This window comes from Oryctolagus cuniculus, chromosome 6 (genome assembly GCF_051225735.1).
Source record: "Oryctolagus cuniculus isolate XC-2025 breed Fujian yellow rabbit chromosome 6, ASM5122573v1, whole genome shotgun sequence".
NCBI lineage: Eukaryota > Metazoa > Chordata > Mammalia > Lagomorpha > Leporidae > Oryctolagus > Oryctolagus cuniculus.
The window spans coordinates 96,091,294-96,110,598 of record NC_142872.1 but is presented as its reverse complement, the minus strand read 5'-3'; the positions used below and the strand labels follow the sequence as shown (position 1 = coordinate 96,110,598).

Genomic DNA, 19,305 nt, shown 5'->3' with positions numbered 1-19,305 from the left:
AGAGTTGCAGTGTTCCTTTGGGGGACTCATAGTGTCTTCCTTATTCTTATTTAGGGTTTTTTCTTTGTTTCTTTGTATTTGTTTATTTATTTATTTATTTATTTGGTCTGGTTGCTTTTCTCTTTAATTTGTGTCTTAGTGCTTGTGGTGAGGTTTCCCTCTTTTATGAGCTGATAAGTGTCTGTGTGTTGCAAGTGGAAGAATACAGCCCTGCCTCTGGGAGCCCTGCTCACTTCTCAATCATGGTGGGGGTGGGTACAAGCTCTGGTGCACTGAGTCCCTCCTACTGGGGCCTGGCCCACTTCTTACTGGTGCATGGATTGAGCTCGAGTTTTTATATTCAGGACTTCTTGTTGTACAGCTTGTGTGGTGAAGAAATTACTCTGAAATGTTGTGGTCCTTGTTCCTAGGTGGGGGGTGTGGTGACGTGCCCCCACAATTGATGGGCAAGTGCATGTGAGGCAAAGGCATTAGCCTCCTGCTTACATTTGAAAATGTAAACAATCAATATGGCTTCTCCCTGCCAGCTGCAGCGGAGACATAGATGTGCAGGGGGTGCCCGACCTCTCTGTTCCTCTATACTTTCTCTTTTATCCAGCATGAAACTTCAAATGCAGTTTGCCAAGCTCCTCCCCTCCCACCCCTGCTGCTATCTGCAGCTCTATAGACCTGCAATTTCCCATCTAACCTGATTTGTTGGGGGCTAGTGCCAGCCTCCTCATTCTGTGTATCCACCATGCCTCCACCACTTCCCTTTCTTATTTGCTCCTTCAGCATGGAACTCCTTCAGCCCAGTCTCTGCTGGACTCCTGGGATTCTCATCACAAATTTCTCATGGTTCTATCTCTGGTGTATATCCTCTCTCCTTTTTAACTATCTATTTTGCCCCATGTGACTCAGATTGTCCTGTTGCTATACCGCTATCTTGGGCATAGTATATCATTTTTTTCCTTAAAGATTTATTTTATTTATCTGAAAGACAGAGCTACAGAGAGTAGAGACAGAGAGAGAAGTCTTCAATCTACTGGCCCACTCCCCAGATGGCCACAATGGCCGGAGCTGTGCCGATCTGAAGCCAGGAGCCAGGAGCCTCCCCCAGGTCCCCCAAGTGGGCACAGAGGACCAAGGACTCAGGTCCTCCTCAACTGCTTTCCCAGGCCATAGCAGAGAGCTGTATAGGAAAAGGAGCAGTTGGGACCAGAACCGGTACCCATATGGGATGCCTGCGCTTTAGGCCAGGGCTTTAACCTGCTGTGCCACAGTGCCAGTCCTGTATATCATTCTTAATCACTGATTTGACAAATATATAAAACAAAGTTTGACAAAACTGTTTTTGCAGCAATACTGATACACACAGACATTTCTTGTTTTGTTTTTGATTTTTTTCTTTTTTAATTTGAGATCTCACTCATCAGGGAGAACTTGTAGTATTTATCTTTTTGTGTCCAGCTTATTTCACTCAACATGATGTCCTCAAGTTGTAACCATTTTGATGCAAATTGTAGAATTTCATTCTTTTTATAGCTGAATAAAATAATAAAATAAATGAATAATAATAAAATGTATGTTTGTGCATGTATAAAACATTTATATGCATAAACAGTATATATAAAACATTTTTATATATAAAAATTTTTTTCTTTATCCATTCATCTGATGATGGATACCTCATTTGGTTCCATATTTTTGCTATTGTGAACAGTGCTGCTATAAATACTGTGGTGCAGGTATCTCTTTGATAAAATGTATTCAAATCTTTTGGGTATGTAGGGAGTAGTGGGGTTGCTGGATCATATGGTAAATCTGTTTCTAGTTTTTTCTTTTCACTTTTTTTTGTGAAAGGCAGAATTACAGAGAAAGAGGGAGAGATAGAGAGAGAGAGAGAAAGACAGAGAGATCTTTCATCCACTGATTCACTCCCCAAATGGCTGCAATGGTTGGAGCTGTCAGGCCAAAGCTAAGAGCCCACGGTTTCTTTTGAGTCTCCCATGTGGGTGCAGGGGCCAAAGCACTAGGGCTATCTTCCACTGCTTTTCTTGGTGCATTAGCAGGGAGCTGTATCAGAAGTGGAGCAGCTGGGACTTGAACCAGTACTCATATGGGAGGTTGGCATTGCAGGCAGTGATTTAACCTGCTATGCCACAAGTCTGGCATTGTATTTCTAGTTTTTAAAGAAATCTCCATTGTGTTTTCCACAGTGGCTGCACTAATTTACATTCCTATCAACTATGTATAAAAGTTTCCCCTTTTTCTACATCTTTGCCAGTATTCATTGCTTTCTGTTTTTTGGGTGTTAGCCATTATAACAGGGGTGAGGTGATATTTCACTATGGTTTTGATTTACATTTCCCTGATGGTTAGTGATATTGAACATTTTTTAAAAATGTATTTGTTAGCTATTTGTATTTCTTCTTTTGAGAACTGTTTATTGAGGTCTTTTGCCCATTTCTTAAGTGGATTTGTTGTTTTTTCATTGTTCACCTTTTTGAGTTGTTATACTCTGGATATTAATCCTTTGTTGGATAGGTAACTTGCAAATATTTATCCCATTCTATTGGATGTCTCTTTATTCTATTGATTGTTTCCTTTGCTGTGCAGAAGCTTCTGAGTTTGAGATAATTCCATTTGTCTAGTTTTACTTTTGTTTCCTGTGCTTTGCAGTTCTTATCCAAGAAGTCACCTACTCCAAAGTTTTGGAGTGTTTCTCCTACATTTCCTTCCTACAACTTCCTCAAGTTAATCATCAATCATCTGACTTGACTTTTTGTATATGGTGAGAGGTAGGGATCTAATTTCATTCTTCTGCATATAGACATGCTGTGTTGTTAGCACTGTTTGATTGTTCTTTCTCCATTGTGAGGTCTGGGTACTTTTCCCAGAACTCAGTTGGCTGTATGTATGTAGATTAATTTCTGTTCCATTGATTTGTGTGTTCTTTTTTTTTAGATTTTATTTAAGTTACACAAGTTTCATGTATTTCATATATACAGATTTAGGAACATAGTGATACTACCCTCCTTACACTCCCTCCTGCCCACGCTTCAACCCCTCCTCCTTCTCCTCACTCTCACATTCCCACTCTTAATTTTTACAAAGATATATTTTAACTTTACTTAATGATTGCATGATTAATGCTACAGAAAGTAAAAGAGTTCAACAAGTAAGTATGTATAGTTCATCTGTCCATGGATGAAAGTGGGGTGTTGAAATCCTCCATTACTATTGTATTGTAGTCTATGTTTCCATTCAGATCCATTAACATTTATTTTAAATAGCCAGGCTCCCTGTAATTGGGTGTGTACACATTTATTATAGTCACATCTTCCTGTTGAGTTGATCCCTTAATCATTAGATAGTGTCCTACTTCGTCCCTTTAACAGTTTTTATGTTAAAGTCTATTTTGTCTGATGTTAGGATGACAACACTACCCTTTTATATTTTCTACTAGTATGGAATATCTTTTTCCATACTTCCACTTTCAGTCTGCTATCTTTGTTGGTGAGATGCATTTCTTGTAGGCAGCAAATAGATGGATCTTGTTTTTTAATCCATTCAGCCAGTCTGTATCTTTTAACTGGAGAGTTGAGTCCATTTACATTCAAAGTGACTGTTGATAAGTAACGATGTGGCCCTGCCATTTTCCCATAACTATTTTATCTTTTTGTGTTTCTGTGTGTAACACATACTTAAACATCTTTTATAAGGCTAGATGGGTGGTGCCAAATTCTTTCAATTTCTTTTTGTTATGGAAAGTCTTTATTTCACCTTCTTTCATAAATGAGAACTTTTCAGGGTACAGTATTCTAGATTGAAAGTTTTTTTATTTTAAGACTTGGACTATATCTTACCATTGCCTTCTAGCCTCAAGGTTTTGATGAGAAGTCAACTGTGAGTCTAATTGGAGATTCTTTGAGAGTAATCTAGCATTTCTCTTGTGCACATTTTTAAAAAAAACTGATTCTTTTTTAAAAATATATATTTATTTATTTGAAATGTGGAGTTACAGAGGCAGAGAGAGAGAGAGAAAGAGAGAAAGAGAGAGAGAGAGAGAGAGAGCAAGCTTCCATGCACTAGTTCACTCTTCAAATGACTGTAAAGGCCAGAGCTGAACCTATCCGATGGCAGGAGCCTGGAGCTTCTTCCAGGTCTCCCACATTGTGGCAAGGGCCCAAGAATTTGAGTGGAGCAGGGGCCAGAACTGTAGCATAGCTGGTGAAGCTGCAGCCTTCAGTGCCGGCATCCTTCCTATATGGACACTGGTTTGATTTCCGGCTGCTCCACTTCCAATCCATCTCTCTGCTATGGCCTGGGAATCACTAGAAGATGGTCCAAGTTTAGGGCCCTGCACCCTTGTGGGAGACCCAGAAGTTCCTGGCTCCTGGTTTTGGATAGGCCCAGCTCTGACCATTGCAGCCATTTAGGGAGTGAACCAGTGGAGGGAAGACCTCTCTCTCCCTGCCTCTGCCTCTCTGTAACTCTGCCTTTCAAGTAAATAAAAAAAATAAATATTAAGAAAAAGTAAGCACAGCAGCCAGGACTTGAACTGGTACCCATATGGGATGCCAGCGCTGTAGGTGGAGGCTTTACCTTCTATGCCACAGCTCCAGCCCCTTATGTACATTTTAGAATCTTTTCTTTGTCTTTTACTGTGGAAAGTTTGACTACAAGGTGTCATGGTGAAGCTCTTTTCTGGTCATGTCTTTTAGGAGTTCTATGTGCTTTCCCTACTTGGACATCCTTTTCTTTTTCCAAATTGGGAAACTTTTCTGTAATTATTTCACTAAACAGACTTTCTAGTCCATTCTCTCTTTCCACACCTTCAGGAACTCCTAGACCTGTATGCTGGGTTGTTTGATAGTATACTGTAAATCTCCAACACTGTTTTTAGGTTTTTCTATTTTCTTTTTTTTGATGTGACTATAAGATTTCCAAGGATTTATCTTCTAGTTTAGGTGTTCTTTCTTCTGCCCCACCAAGTCTGCTGTGAAAGCTTTCCACTGAATTGTTTTATTTCATCTATTGACTTTTTTATTTCTAATATTTCATTTTGATTTCTCTGGAGGATCTCAATTTCATGGGAAAAATTTTCATTCATGTCATGCATGGTTTTCTTTATTTTGTGCATTTGCTTCTGATTGCTTTTGAGTAATTCTAAGATTAATTTTTTGAATTCCATTTATGGCATTTCCTCATTTTCTTCATCTTCACATTCTAATATTGAAATGTTGTTGTGTTCCTTTGAGGGGGGTGGTTATGGTGTCTTCCTTATTCTTGTTTCTTAAATTTCTGAATTTGTGTTTTTTTTTTAGAGTTAAACAGAGAGAGAAGGAGAGGCAGAGGCAGAGAGAGAGAGAGAGAGAGAGAGACAGACAGACAGACAGAGGTCTTCCATCAGATGGTTCACTCCCCAATTGGCTGCAATGTCCAGAGCTGCACTGATCCGAAGCCAGGAGCCAGGAGCTTCTTCTGGGTCCCCAACTTGGGAGCAGGGGCCTAAGCACTTGGGTCATCTTCTACTGCTTTCCCAGGCCATAGCAGAGAGCTGGATCAGAAGTGGAGCAGGTGGGTCTTGAGCATCCATATGGGATGCTGGCCCTTCAGGCCAGGGCGTTAAACCACTGTGCCACAGCACTGGCCCCTCTGCATTTGTTTTAAGGCATCTGTAGGTTGATTTTTTTTCCTGCTGATGGCTTTTATCTTTGAGCTATGCCTATGTAGCTTAGTAGAATGTCTACACTTTCAGTGAATACCAAGAGGTATGTGGTGGATGTGGTCTGGGAGCTCTGGTCAGTGCTCCAGGGTGGGGTGAGTATCCAGGGTAACACCTAAGTTGGGTGTGGTAGATCTCAATGCCCAGGTGTTAACCCACATGTGTTCCATACCACCATATGAACCACACAAATGATATGCACAGTCCTCACTGTGAGCACAGTTCCCACTGCAATGACCTGCTCTAGACTACTGAGGAACTACACCCAGTGATTGCTGGGAGACCCAGATATACCCTGCACCTTCTTGTGTAACCACCAAGTTCCCACGGTTTCAGCACACAAAGCTCCCATAGCCACTGGGTGCAGAGGTTTCTATCTGCCCTGCCAGCCTGTCCAGTCAACAGAGAGGCAGAGGTTCCCTGAGACAGCTCCACCTAGATGTCTTCATCCTGAGAGGCTGCGGGCACCTCACCATCTTGTGTGGTTGCCCAGCCATCTGCCAGCCAGGCTCTAAGTCAGTGGGGGCTGGATTGTTCCCTCTACTGGAATCTTTGGATCACATGCATACTCAAGAGCCACTGGCTGAATGTTGCTCTCTCCCTGCCACCCTGCCAGGACTGCTGAGAAGATCGTGTCCTGTCTCAGCTAGTCTCAGCCAGTTGTTGTGTGCATACAAACCTTCTGCACCTCCTGCCCATACCCCAAAGGGTGCCTGCCCTTTCTCAGCCGGGCACTGGCACTGGTGTGTTGAGATAAACTGTGGGGTGAGATAAGCGTGCCCCCTCTACTTCCACAGGGTCTGTGGGCAATCACTAGCAACTTTTAGCTCCCAGGACTCTAGTCTGTGTTCACGCCATGCTCTCCCTCCAGCTCTATCACCATGGGCTGCTGCAGTCCGGTCTCACCTCTGTCTCCAAGCTGCTGCATGCTCAGGCTCTCGGCTGCTGCAGTTGTGTCTGTGTTCGTGCTGTGTATCTGCACACTCCACACGGGTCCATGACGTTCCTCTTCCTCTTGTAGGATTTCCAGTGCAGTTTTCTTTCCAATTCTCCCCTGAGGGTGCACTTCCTACACTTTTTTGAAAACTATTTATCTGTAGCCTCGCACATATGTCATTCCCTAATCTACCATCTTGGAATCCTGTGTGTTGGTTTCTGAAGCAGCACCATGCTGTTTTAATTACTATAGATTTATAGTGTGCTTAAAGTCTGGTATTGTGATGCATCTAGATTAGGTGTTTTTTTTTTTTTTTTGCTCTGGAACAGTGACTATTCTGGATTTTTTTGTGATTTTGTATGATTTTTAGGATTTTTTTCTAATTTTGTAAAAAATATTATTGGTTCCTTTTAATTTTTATTTTATTTATTTAGTTTATAAAGATTTATTTTATTTATTTGAAAGATATAGTTACACAGAGAGGTAGAGACAGAGCGAGTGAGATGTCTTCCATCTGCTGGCTCACTCCCCAAATGGCCACAATAGCTGGAGCTGAGCTGACTGAAGCCAGGAGCCAGGAGCTTCCCCAGGGTCTCTTATGTGGATGTAGGGGCCCAAAGACTTGGGCCATCCTCCACTGATTTCTCAGGTGCATTAGCAGAAAGCTGGACTGGAAGTGGAACAGCCAAGACTTGAACCGGCACCCATATGAGATCCAGCCCTGCAGGTCGGGGCTTTAAACTTCTGCACCACAATGCTAGCCCCTGTTATTGGTATTTTGACAGGGATTGCATTCACTTTGTAGATTCAGTAGATTGCTTTTGGTAGTATAGACTTTTTATTTAAAGACACAATTATCTGAAAGCACAGCTACAGAGAGACAGAGAGACAGAGAGACAGAGAGAGAGAGGTCTTCCATCTGCTGGTTCACTTCCCAGATGGCCACAGTGGCCAGAGCTGCGCTGATCCAAAGCCAGGAAACAAGAGCTTTCCAGGTCTTTCACATGGGTATAGGGGCCCAAGTACTTGGGCCATCTTCTGCTACCCTCCTAGGCACATTAACAGGGAGCTGGATTGAAAGTGGAGCAGCACAAACTGACTTGCCCCAAATGGCAGAGTTAGAAACATGCCAGGGGGTTCCAATTCAATCCCATCAAGGAGGCATATACCAATGCCATCTCACTAGTCCAAGTGATCAATTTCTGTTCACAATTGATCATAATGATCGGACTAAGAATCAAAGGGATCACATAAACAAGACTAGTGTCTGCTAATACTAACTGATAGAACAAAAAAGGGAAAGAATGATCCAACATGGGAAGCGGGATACACAGCAGACTCATAGAATGGCAGATGTCCTGAACAGCACTCTGGCCTCAGAATCAGCCCTGAAGGCTTGTGGATCTGGCTGTAGAGCCCATGAGAGTATTTTAGGCATGGAAAGCCAAGAACTCTGGCAAAAAAAAAATGACCTAAATGAAAGATCTCTGCGAGTGAGATCCCAGTGGAAAGAACGGGGCCATCAAAGAAGGAGGTACCTTTCTCTGAAGGGAGGAGAAAACTTCCACTTTGACTATGACCTTGTCTAAACATGATAAGAGTTGGTGAACTCAAAAGGCTTCCATAGCCTTGGCAACTCATGACTGGAGCCCAGGGAGATTACTGATGCCATAAACAAGAGTGTCAATTTGTTAAGTCAACCACAGGAGTCACTGTGCACTTACTCTTCATGTAGGATCTCGGTCCTTAATGTGCTGTACACTGTGATTTAATGCTATAACTAGTACTCAAACAGTATATTTCACTTTGTGTTTCTGTGTGGGTACAAACTGTTGAAATCTTTACTTAAAATATACTAAATTGATCTTCTGTATATAAGAGAAATGAAAATGAATCTTGATGTTAATGGAAGGGGAGAAGGAACGAGAAAGGGGAGGGTTGCAGGTGGGAGGGAAGTTATGGTGGGGGAAGCCACTGTAATCCATAAGCTGTACTTTGGAAATTTATATTCATTAAATAAAAGTTAAAAAAAGAAAGTGGAGCAGCAAAGACTCAAATTGGCACCCATATGGGATGCTGGTGCTGCAGGTGGCAGCTTAATATACTATGCCACAGTGCTAGCCTCAGTATAGCCATTTTTAATGCTTTTGATCCTTCCAATCCCTGAGCAAGGAATATCTTTTCTTTTTTTGGTTTTCTTAATCATTTCTTTCATCAATATTTTATAATTTTCATTGTAGAGATCTTTCACTTCTTTGGTTAAGTTTATTCCTAAATATTTTAGTTTTTTGTGGCTATTGTAAATGAGATTTCTTTCTGATTTCTCTTTCAGTGAGTTCATCAATAGCATAAAAACTATTTTTATATACTTATTTCCTAAGCTGCAATTTTACTGTATTGGTTTGTAAATTTTAACAGCTTTTTGGTTGAGTGTTTAGGTGTGATATTCCATGGTGTACATATCCCATAATTTCTTTATCCAATATTCAGTTGATGGACACTTGGGTTAATTCCATATCTTAGCTATTGTTAATTGAGCTGCAATAAACATGGGGATTATAGATAACTCTTTTCATATACTGATTTCATTTCCATTGGGTAAATATCAAGGAGTGGAATGGCTGGGTCATATGGCAGGTCTATATTCAGATCTCTGAGATGTCTCCATTCTGTGTATGTAATATGTATTCTGTAGCTATGGGATGGAAAGTTCTATAGATATCTGTTAGGTCCATTTGGTCTTTAGGGTAGATTAACTGTTGTTTACTTGCTGATTTTCTGTCTGGTTGATCTGTCCATTGCTGAAAGTAGGATATTGAAGTCCCCCATTACTATTTTTTAAAAGATTTATTTATTTATTTGAAAGTAAGAGTTATATATATAGAGAAGGAGAGGCAGAGAGAGAGAAAGAGAGAGAGAGAGAGAGAGAGAGAGAGAGAGGTCTTCCATCTATTGGTTCACTTCCCAGATGGCCACAACTGCTGGAGTACAATATTCTGGATTGTCAGTTTTTTTCTCTTAAGACTTAGAGTCTATCTCCCATTCTCTCCTAGCCTAAGAGAAGTCAACTGTGAGTCTAATTGGAGATTCTCTGAAAGTAATCTAGTGTTTCTCTTGTGTACATTTTAGAATCTTTATGTTTTGCTGTGGAGAGTTTGACTACAATGTGTTGTGATGAAGATCTTTTCTGGTCATGTCTATTAGAGGAGTTCTATGGGCTTCCTGTACTTGGATGTCCCATTCTTTTCCAAATCAGGAAAGTTTTGGGGCTGGTGCCGTGGTGCAGTAGGTTAATCCTCTGCCTGCAGTGCCGGCATCCCGTATGGGCACCAGCTTGAGTCCCGGTTGCTTCACTTCCCATCCAGCTCTCTGCTATGGTCTGAGAAAGCAGTAGAAGATGGCCCAAGTCCTTGGGCCCCTGCATCCGCATGGGAGACTGGGAAGAAGCACCTGGCTCCTGGCTTCAGATTGGCCCTGCTCGGGCCGTTGCAGCCATCTGGGGAGTGAACCAAAGGAAGGAAGACCTTTCTTTCTGTCTCTCCCTCTTGCTGTCTGTAACTCTAACTCTCAAATAAATAAACAAAATATTTTTAAAAAGACAAATTAGGGAAGTTTTCTGTAATTATTTCACTAAAAAGGCCTTCTAATCAATTCTCTCTTTCCATGCCATCAGCAATTCCTAAGACCTGTATGTTGTGTCATTTGATAGTAACCTGTAGATCTCCAACAGTGTGTGTTTTTTTTTAAAGATATATTTAATTTATTTGAAAGACAGAGTTACAGAAAGAGATAGAGCCAGAGAATGAATGAGAGAGAGAGACAGAGAGGGAGAGAGAGAGGTCTTCCATTCACTGGTTCACAATGGCCAGAGCTGATCCAAAGCCAGGAGCCAGGAGCTTCTTCCAGGTCTCCCATGTGGGTTCAGGGGCCCAAGGACTTGAGCTATCTTCTCCTGCTTTCCCAGGCTATAGCAGAGAGCTGCATTGTAAGTGGTGCAGCCGGGGCTCAAACTGGCACCCGTATGAGATGCCGGCATTGCAGGCTGGGGCTTTAACTTGCTATGCCACAGTGCTGGCCCCAACAGAGTTTTTTAGTTTCTAGTTTCTTTTTCTTGGTTTTGGTCTGACTGTAAAATTTCCAGAGATTTGTCTTCTAACTTGGATATTGTTTCTTCTGCTTCATGAAGTCTGTTGTTTTTCCACCACATTCTTTATTTGTTCTATTGAATTCTTCATATCCAAGATTTCATTTTGATTTCTCTTTATGATCTCAATTTCATGGGAGATAATTTTTTATATTATATATGGATTTCATTAGTTCATGGATTTGCTTCTGATTACTTCTAAATAATCTTATGATCAATTTTTAAATTTCGTTTCTTGCATTTCTGCAATCTCTTCATCTTCACATTCTAGTATTGAAGTGTTATATCTTTTGGGGGCATCATGTTTCTTCCTTATTCTTGTTTCTTGAATTGTAGCATTTATTATTAGGCATTTGTAGAGATACTTGTTGGTTTCTTTTTTGTTTTGTTTTGTTTTTTTCCCTGTGATGACTTTTATCTTTGGACTATACCTCTGTGGCTTAGTGGAGTGTCTGCTTTATCAGTGAATACACAGAGGTGTGTGGAGGATGTGGCCAGGGAGCTCTGTTCAGTGCACCAGGGAGAGGGAGTGTCCAAGGTGACACTCAGGTTGCTCATGGTAAATATTTCTCTCTCTCTCTCTCTCTTTTTTAGTCAGAGGGGAAGTTGGCATTTTCTCACACTCGCCTCCTCTCCTCAAAGGAGACCAGCACCTGGGCGCTAGCCCCAGTATGTACAATATTCATCTGTGCTGCCCCAAGAACCACACAAAGGATCTGTGCAGTTCTTGGTGTGAACACAGATCCCACAGCAATGACTCTTACTAGGAAATCAGGGAGCCCAAGCATGTGAAGCCACTCACAGTGACTGCCCAAAGCCCCAGCCACAGCTTGCACCTTCCCACACAGCTATAGTGTAAATGAATGTTTTAAAATACATAATGAAGAATAGTGATTATTTTGGGTTCTATCAAAGCCCAGGTTGAGTCTTGGGTAAAGGGAGCCAGAAGCCACTTTCTTTTTAAATTTAATATAATAATTTTAAAATTTTATTTACATGAACATATTTCATGTATTTAATATATACAGATTTCAGAACATAGTGATACTTCCCACCCTACCCTCTTTCCTGTCCACGCTCCCACCCCTCATCTTCCTTCCTCTCTTAATTTTTACAAAGATCTACTTTCAGTTTAATTTATACTCATAAGATTAACCCTACACTAAATAAAGAGTTCAACAAATCATAAGAAAAAAAAAAACCTGTTTCTCAACAGTAGAGACAAGGGCTGTAAACAATCACTGAATCTCAAAATGTAAATTTCTCTCCTATTCATTAAATTTTTGGTAGCGTATTAGTTACCACAGATCAGGGAAAACATGTTATTTGTCTTTTTGGGGTTGGCTTATTTCAGTAAGTATAATGGTTTCCAGTTTCATCCATTTTGTTGCAAAAGATAGGATTTCATTCTTTTTTACAGCTGAGTGGAATATCATAGTGTATATATGCCATAATTTCTTTATGCAGTCATCAGTTGATGGACATCTATGTTGATTCCATATCTTAGCTATTTTAAACTGAGCTGCAATAAACATGGGGGGTACAGATCACTCTTTCATATACTCGTTTCTTTTCATTTTGGTAAGTTCTCAGGAGTGGAAGGCTGGATCATATAGTAGGTCTATATTCAGATTTCTGAGGTATCTCCATATTGTCTTCCACAGTGGCTGGATCATTTTACATGTCCACAAACAGTGGATTAGGCTATCTTTTTTCCCACATCCTTAGTGTTTGTTGATTTCTCTATGAGAGTCATTCTAACTGGAGTAGGTGAAACCTCATTGTGGTTTTGATTTACATTTCCCTGATGTCTAGTGATCCTGTTGGAAGCTGCTTTCTTGCTTCTATGTTCCTCCTGGAGGTTGTCGGGGGAGCCGGTAGCAGAATATTTGAGAACACAGAACAACCATTGGTATTTTCCAGTTATAGGCATTCACTATGGTTCATTTAGCATCTTCTCTTAAACTTGTTAGCAAAAAACTACCCTATTTTCCATTTTGATTCAACAGAAAATGAAAACAGATAAAAATGAGAACATACAAATTGCCCCTAAGAGTAGTTCTCAATATTAAAAATCAGTGGAGTGGTGGGAGGTATTTGGCCTAGCAGTTAAGATGCCAGTTAAGACACCTGTGTCCCATATTGGAGTGCCTGGACTGGGTTCCATAACTGCCCCTGGTTCCTGTCTCCAGCCTCCTGCTAAGGTAGACCCTAAAAGGAAACACTCATTGCTCAGGTAATTGGATTCTTGTCACCCATGTGGGAGACCTGGATTGAATTCCTGGCTTCTGGCTTTGACTTCAGCCCAGGTAACCGTTGTGAACATTTAGGGAGTAAATCCATAGATGGAAGCTCTCTTTCTCTGTCTTTCCCTTCTTTTTTAAAAAAGATTTATTTATTTATTTATTTATTTATTTGAAAGGTAAAGTTGCAGAAAGAGAGTGGAAGGCAGAGAGAGATTGATCTATCTGCTGGTTCATCCTCTAAGTGGTCACAATGGCTGGGGCGGGGCCAGGCTGAAGCCAGAAGCCTGGAACTCCGTTCAGGTCTCCCACTTGGGTAGCAAGAGCCCAAGTACTTGGGCCATTTTCCACTCCTTTATCAGGCACTTTAGTATGGAGCTCAGTCAGAAGAGGAGCAGTCAGTACTTGAACCAGCGTTCATATGGGATGCTGGCATTGTAGGTAGTGGCTTAACCCATTGCACCACAATGCCATTCCATGTATCTCTTTCACTCAAACAAACAAGTAGAATTCTAAAATTAATTTAGCTTTTTCTTTGCATTATCCTTGGGAATATAATCAATGGATTATTTCATGATGAAAAGACTGTGTTTGTGTGTGAACATGTGTACGCCTGTGTGCGTGTTTGCTCCTTCCTTATTTTGGAGAAACTTAGCCTTTTTTTAGAAAGAACTTTAATTATTTCAGGGTAACTGATTTTTCTCAACTTTTAACAGATGGCAAAATGGCCCACAAGTGTGTTGGGGTAGTTAAACTGATTGGTTCTCAGTGGGACATTTTGTGTTAATTAGAGCTTTGTTTCTATTGGAGGGAGAAACCAGTATGTTGCCATATATGAACATTCTAAGACTCCAAGGAAACTTGATAAATTAGTCCATTCCTATGTCAAATGCTCAAAGCACCTTAAGAGAACTGCTCACCATAATAGAACTGTACCAATAATAGAACTGATCCTACAGATTGAATTTCTCTTGAAGATGGTTGAGACTGGTGGTGTTCAGACTGTGATACCTGGAGGGCTTGTGAGACTCCGGCTCGCTGGGCCCCACCCCACCCCTAGTGCACGTGCATCAGTTGATCCAGGGCAGGGCCTGAGAATTTAACAATGCCAGGTGATGCTGATGCCACTGATCTGGTGATTGCCCTCAACAGCTGGCCTGGGCCAGTCTGAAGCCAAAAGATCCAGGTCTACCACATGGGTGGCAGTGACCCAAGTACGTGAGCCCTCACTCACTACCTCCTGGAGTGCGTATTAGCAGGAAGCTGGAATCAGAAGCAGAGGAGGAAGGACTTGAACCAGGCACTCTGATGTGGGATGCGAACATCCCAAGATGTGAGTTAACCGCAGCACCACAATATCTATCCTGGTCACTAGTTTCACAGACTTCATTCACAGGTTTATTAATTCAACAAATATTTAGTGTACTTCTGCTTTCAGGCAGGGTTTTGGGTGCTAGATGTTCCAGTGATATCTAATACAAAGTTCTTGTCTGTGGGAGCCACTAGTTTTGTGCAAGAGGCAGACACAGCGTCATGTGATATTTGGCAGAGGTCAGAACTATGAAGAAGGGAAAACAAGATAGGACACCTTGCAGGGGAAAGGTGGTTAGCAAAGATCATACAGTAGGTCTGAGGGAGGGCCTCAGGCAGGAGGGCACGCGTTGTGCTGGCGGCTCAGCAGAACGGAGGCTGGACTCACTTGGAGGAGGGAGATGGAGAGAGAGGAGGGGGTGTGGTCAGAGAGGATGGCAGGACATCACGCAGAGTCACACACAGAACATTCCTGTGCCCAAATATAAGGTCAGGAAATGCTGGCCTCAGCAACATTAAATGTTTTCCTTTATTTCACAATTTCCTAAAGCCTTTTCTGTGCTGCTATTCATTACTTTTTTTTTTTTTTTGGCAGGCAGAGTGGACAGTGAGAGAGAGAGACAGAGAGAAAGGTCTTCCTTTGCCGTTGGTTCGCCCTCCAATGGCCGCCGCGGCCGGCACCCTGCAGCCGGCGCACCGCGTTGATCCGATGGCAGGAGCCAGGTACTTCTCCTGGTCTCCCATGGGGTGCAGGGCCCAAGGACTTGGGCCATCCTCCACTGTACTCCCTGGCCACAGCAGAGAGCTGGCCTGCAAGAGGGGCAACCGGGACAGAATCCGGCACCCTGACCGGGACTAGAACCCGGTGTGCCGGCGCCGCAAGGCAGAGGATTAGCCTAATGAGCCGTGGCGCCGGCCTCATTACTTTTTAAGATTGATTTTAAAAAATCACTTGAGAGGCAGAGAGACAGTGAAAGTGAAGGAGAGGGAGCTCTCATCAATCTTCCATTCCCTAAATGCTATAACAGCTGGGACAGGGTCATGGCTGAAACTTGAGAGCTGAGAGCCCAGTTCAGATCTCCAAGAGGGTAGCAAGACCCCAACTACTTGAGCCATCACTGCCACCTCCCAGAGATCGCATTAGTAGGAAGCTGGAGTCAGGAGCTGGAACCAAGTCTGGACCTGGAACATGGGCATCTTAACCATTTATTAATCTTCAGGAGAGGAATAAAGTATTTCATCTTTTTCAAATACACATGACAATAAAACTTTTAATCTCCAATCATCTCAGAAGCTGACTTTCTTTGAAACTTACATGGGAAGTTTTGATCTAGTGAGTCTTACTCCCTAATTTTCTTTAAAAAAATATTTTTAGGGGCTGGTACCGTGATGCAGCAGGTTAAGCCACGGCCTGCAGTGCCAGCGTCCCTTATGGGCAACAGTTCAAGTCCCAGCTGCTCCACTTCCAATCCATCTCCCTGCTAATGTGCCTGGGAAAGCAGCAGAGGATGGTCCAAGTTCCTGGACTTATTTACCATGTGGGAGACCTGGAAGAAGCTTCTGGTTCCTGGCTTCAGCTTGGCCCTGACCTGGTTGTTGTGGCCATTTGGAGAATAAGCCAGCAGATGGAAGATTCCCTCTCTCTTTCTCTCTCTCTGCAACTCTGCCTTTCAAATAAATAAATAATTCTTACATTTCTGGGGCCAGAGTTGTGGCACTGTGGGTTAAGCTGCCACTTGTGGTGCTGGCATACCACATGAGCACCAGTCCAGCTTCCTGGTAATGTGCCAGAGGAAGCAGTGTAAGGTAGCCCAAGTACTTGGGCCCCTGCCACCCAATTGGGAAACCCAGATGGAGTTCTAGACTCCTGCCTTGGGGCTGGTCCAGCCCCAACCATCACAGCCGTTTGGGAAATGAGCCAGCAGAAGGAAGATCTCTCTGTCTCTCTCTTTTTAATTCTGCCTTTAAATAAAATAAATCTTTATAAATATGTTTTAAAATTTTAATTGACACATAATTGTACAGATTTCTAGAAAACAATATAATATTGCAATACATGTAGACAAGGTAATTGATGTATTCAGGGTAATTGATGTATTCTTCATCTCAGAAACTTGTAATTCTTTGTGTTGGGAAGATTCAAAATCTTCTCCATTAGTTATTTTGAAATAAACAATGTTATTGACTATGGGTGTCCCACAATGGTATGCTACAGACCCTGAGATGTTATTCCTCCTACATACCTCCACCTTTGGATCCATTAACAATGCCCTCTTCACTCCTCCCTGTCCCTGCCTCTGCAAATGGCTTCATTTCCATAAAATTGAGAACATGCAGTGTTTGTCTTTCTGTGCTCGACTTATTGCACTTTACACAATGAACTCCAGTTTTACCAATGTAGCTACAAATGACTGGATCCCATGCTTTTTATGACTAAGCAGTATTCTGTTGGGTATATAAACCACATTTGGTTTATCCATTCTCAGTTCCTCATTTTCTAAGGAAATTGAGGATCAGACATATCAAATAACTTGATCCAAAATAAGGTAGCTTGCTATGACATGGCATGGTGGACAGTGCACTGGGTTTGCAAGTAGAAGAATAGATTTTGCTGGGATATTTTGTGAATGTGGGCCTGGAGGGCATCTTCTGGACTCTGTGGGTTTTAGTTTCCTCAACTAAAATGAGGAGATTGCTCTCTTTGCTCTGAAAGGATGCTGGCGTCACTCTGGATGGATGACCATCGATTTTGTCAATTTTCTTGACTGTGGAGTTTGTGTCAGCTAAGCCAAAGGAAAAACACTGGAATATGCACATAAATATATTTACCAAACAACACCATCAAGATGATTTTTTTGCTTGCAAATGAATATACTTCCCAGAGAAGTAATTAAAGTAAAATCTGTCAGAGAACATAAAATTCTAAGTTGTAAAAATGTTGGTAAAGCAAATAAACATATGAAGACTAAGATGTATGGTAATTGACTTTGCTGCAAAAATATTTTAGCATAAATTTCAATTTTCATGAAATTCACAGTTGATTTGAATATAAACATCAACTTTCACAACAGGTGATCCATTTTTTTTCTCATGTGGTTTCTGAGAAATTGTTGAGGGGATAATTTTTAAAAAAATCTTGGAGTTTAATTTTTTACAACAGGAGTTGTTTAGGACTGATGTTCTCTGGACTTCATCTTCTTCCTCTGTAGAAAGGACCCAAGTAGTCTTTAATATCTTTACAGCTCGATAATTCAACATATTTATATTTAACATTTTTTCCCTTAAAGAGAGGTCAGTAGGGGCTGGCGTGTCGCCCAATGGGTTAAGCCATTGCTTGCCATGCTGACATCCCTTGTCACAGTGCTGTTCAAGTTCTGGCAGCTCTGCTTCTAATCCAGCTTCCTGAAAATGCACCCGGGAAGGTAGGCAAAGATGGTCCAAGTACTTGGGCCCCTGACACCCACATGGGAGACCTGGATGCAGCTCCTAGTTCCTGGTTTCAGCCTGAGCCTGACCTGGTTGTTGTGGCCATTTGGAGAGTAAGCCAGGAGATGGGGGATTTCCTCTCTCTCTCTCTTTTTCTCTCTCTCATTCTCTCTGTCGCTCCTATTCTTTTTGTCACTCTGTCTTTAAATAAAATAAATGAAATACATCTTTTTTTTTAAAAAAAAAAAAGAGAGATGTCAACAATAGACTCCTAGTCTAGGTATGGCGGTGACCTGAGTATTCCAGGGTCTCAGGATGTGAGTTGTGCACAGGTAAGGTGGAGTGAGAGGTGCTCACAGGCATTAGTTCTCCCCCATTCTGGGCCTAGGGTGGGTATGTCCTTCCTGGCCTCCTTTTGCTTGGGTGGGGTCATGTGACAAATTCTAGCCAGTGAGTCATGTAGAGTGATGGGGCCATTTCCAGGCCAGAGTGTGTCATTGCCAGGGGAACGCCCTCCAGAGCTTTCCCTCTGACAGAGGTGGGCAACATTCTGGTGCCATCAACCTCAACTGTGGAACCAGAAGTCATGGAGCAGACCCTGCAGGTGCCCTGGATGGATTGTGAATGGTGAACAAGGAATCAGCTTTTATGGTTGTAAGTCTTAGAAGGTTTTAGATTGCTTGTTACTGTAGCAGGGATATTGTCTATCCTGACTCTGTCAATAAACGAAAAAATCCCAAGGGATGAAAGGAAGATAGGTATTTGGTAAATAATATTTTATTTATTAACTATTTATTTCAAACACAGAGAGCATGAGAGAGTGAGATCTCTTTCATCCACTGGTTCAACCTCCACCGCACTGCAAATGCCTGAAACAGCAGAGGCTGAACTCAGACAAAGCTGTAATCCAGAATTCAATCCAGGTCTCCCACATGGGTGGCAGGGACTTAACCACTTGAACCACCGCTGCTTCCTCCCATGGTCTGCATTAGCAGGAAGCTGGAATCAGAAGTGGAGCTAGGACTCAAATTCAGGCACTCTGTTATGGAATGCAGTGTCCCAAGCAATGTCTTAACCACTACACCAAACAACAATCCCGAGAACTATTTTAAAGAAAAGATGCCAGTTGGAGGCTTTTGGTGTACTTTTCCTACAGAGTTTTGCTATTGCTTTGGAGCAGCAAAGTTTGGAGAGTTGGTTGAAGAATGAATGGAATGCACAGATTTTAGTATTATCTGTTGTGCATCATGCAAGAGGCAGAGTGTGTGGTGGTTAAGACCATAGGACTGTGGCTGGGTGGCCTGGGTTCAGGGCATAACTGTCCCCTACAAGCTGAATTTCTTTGGGCAGATTTCTTGAGCTTTCTAGGCTCTAGTTTTTCTATCTACAGAAAAAGTATAATAATAGTGCTTATCTCATAGTGTTATTGCAAAGAACGACTTAGCCAATATTTGTCAAGAGCTTAGAACAGTGCTTGGAATGTAGTAGGCAATCAACAAATCTCAGCCATTTTTCTCCCTTTCCTTCCCCTCTT

At 42.0% G+C, this 19,305-nt stretch overlaps 1 protein-coding gene across 4 annotated transcripts in view; it reads left to right on the top strand.

Moving 5' to 3' along the window:
• Window positions 1–19,305, top strand: part of SLCO5A1 (solute carrier organic anion transporter family member 5A1) — a 184,603-nt gene that overhangs the window by 44,161 nt on the left and 121,137 nt on the right. The window lies entirely within an intron of this gene.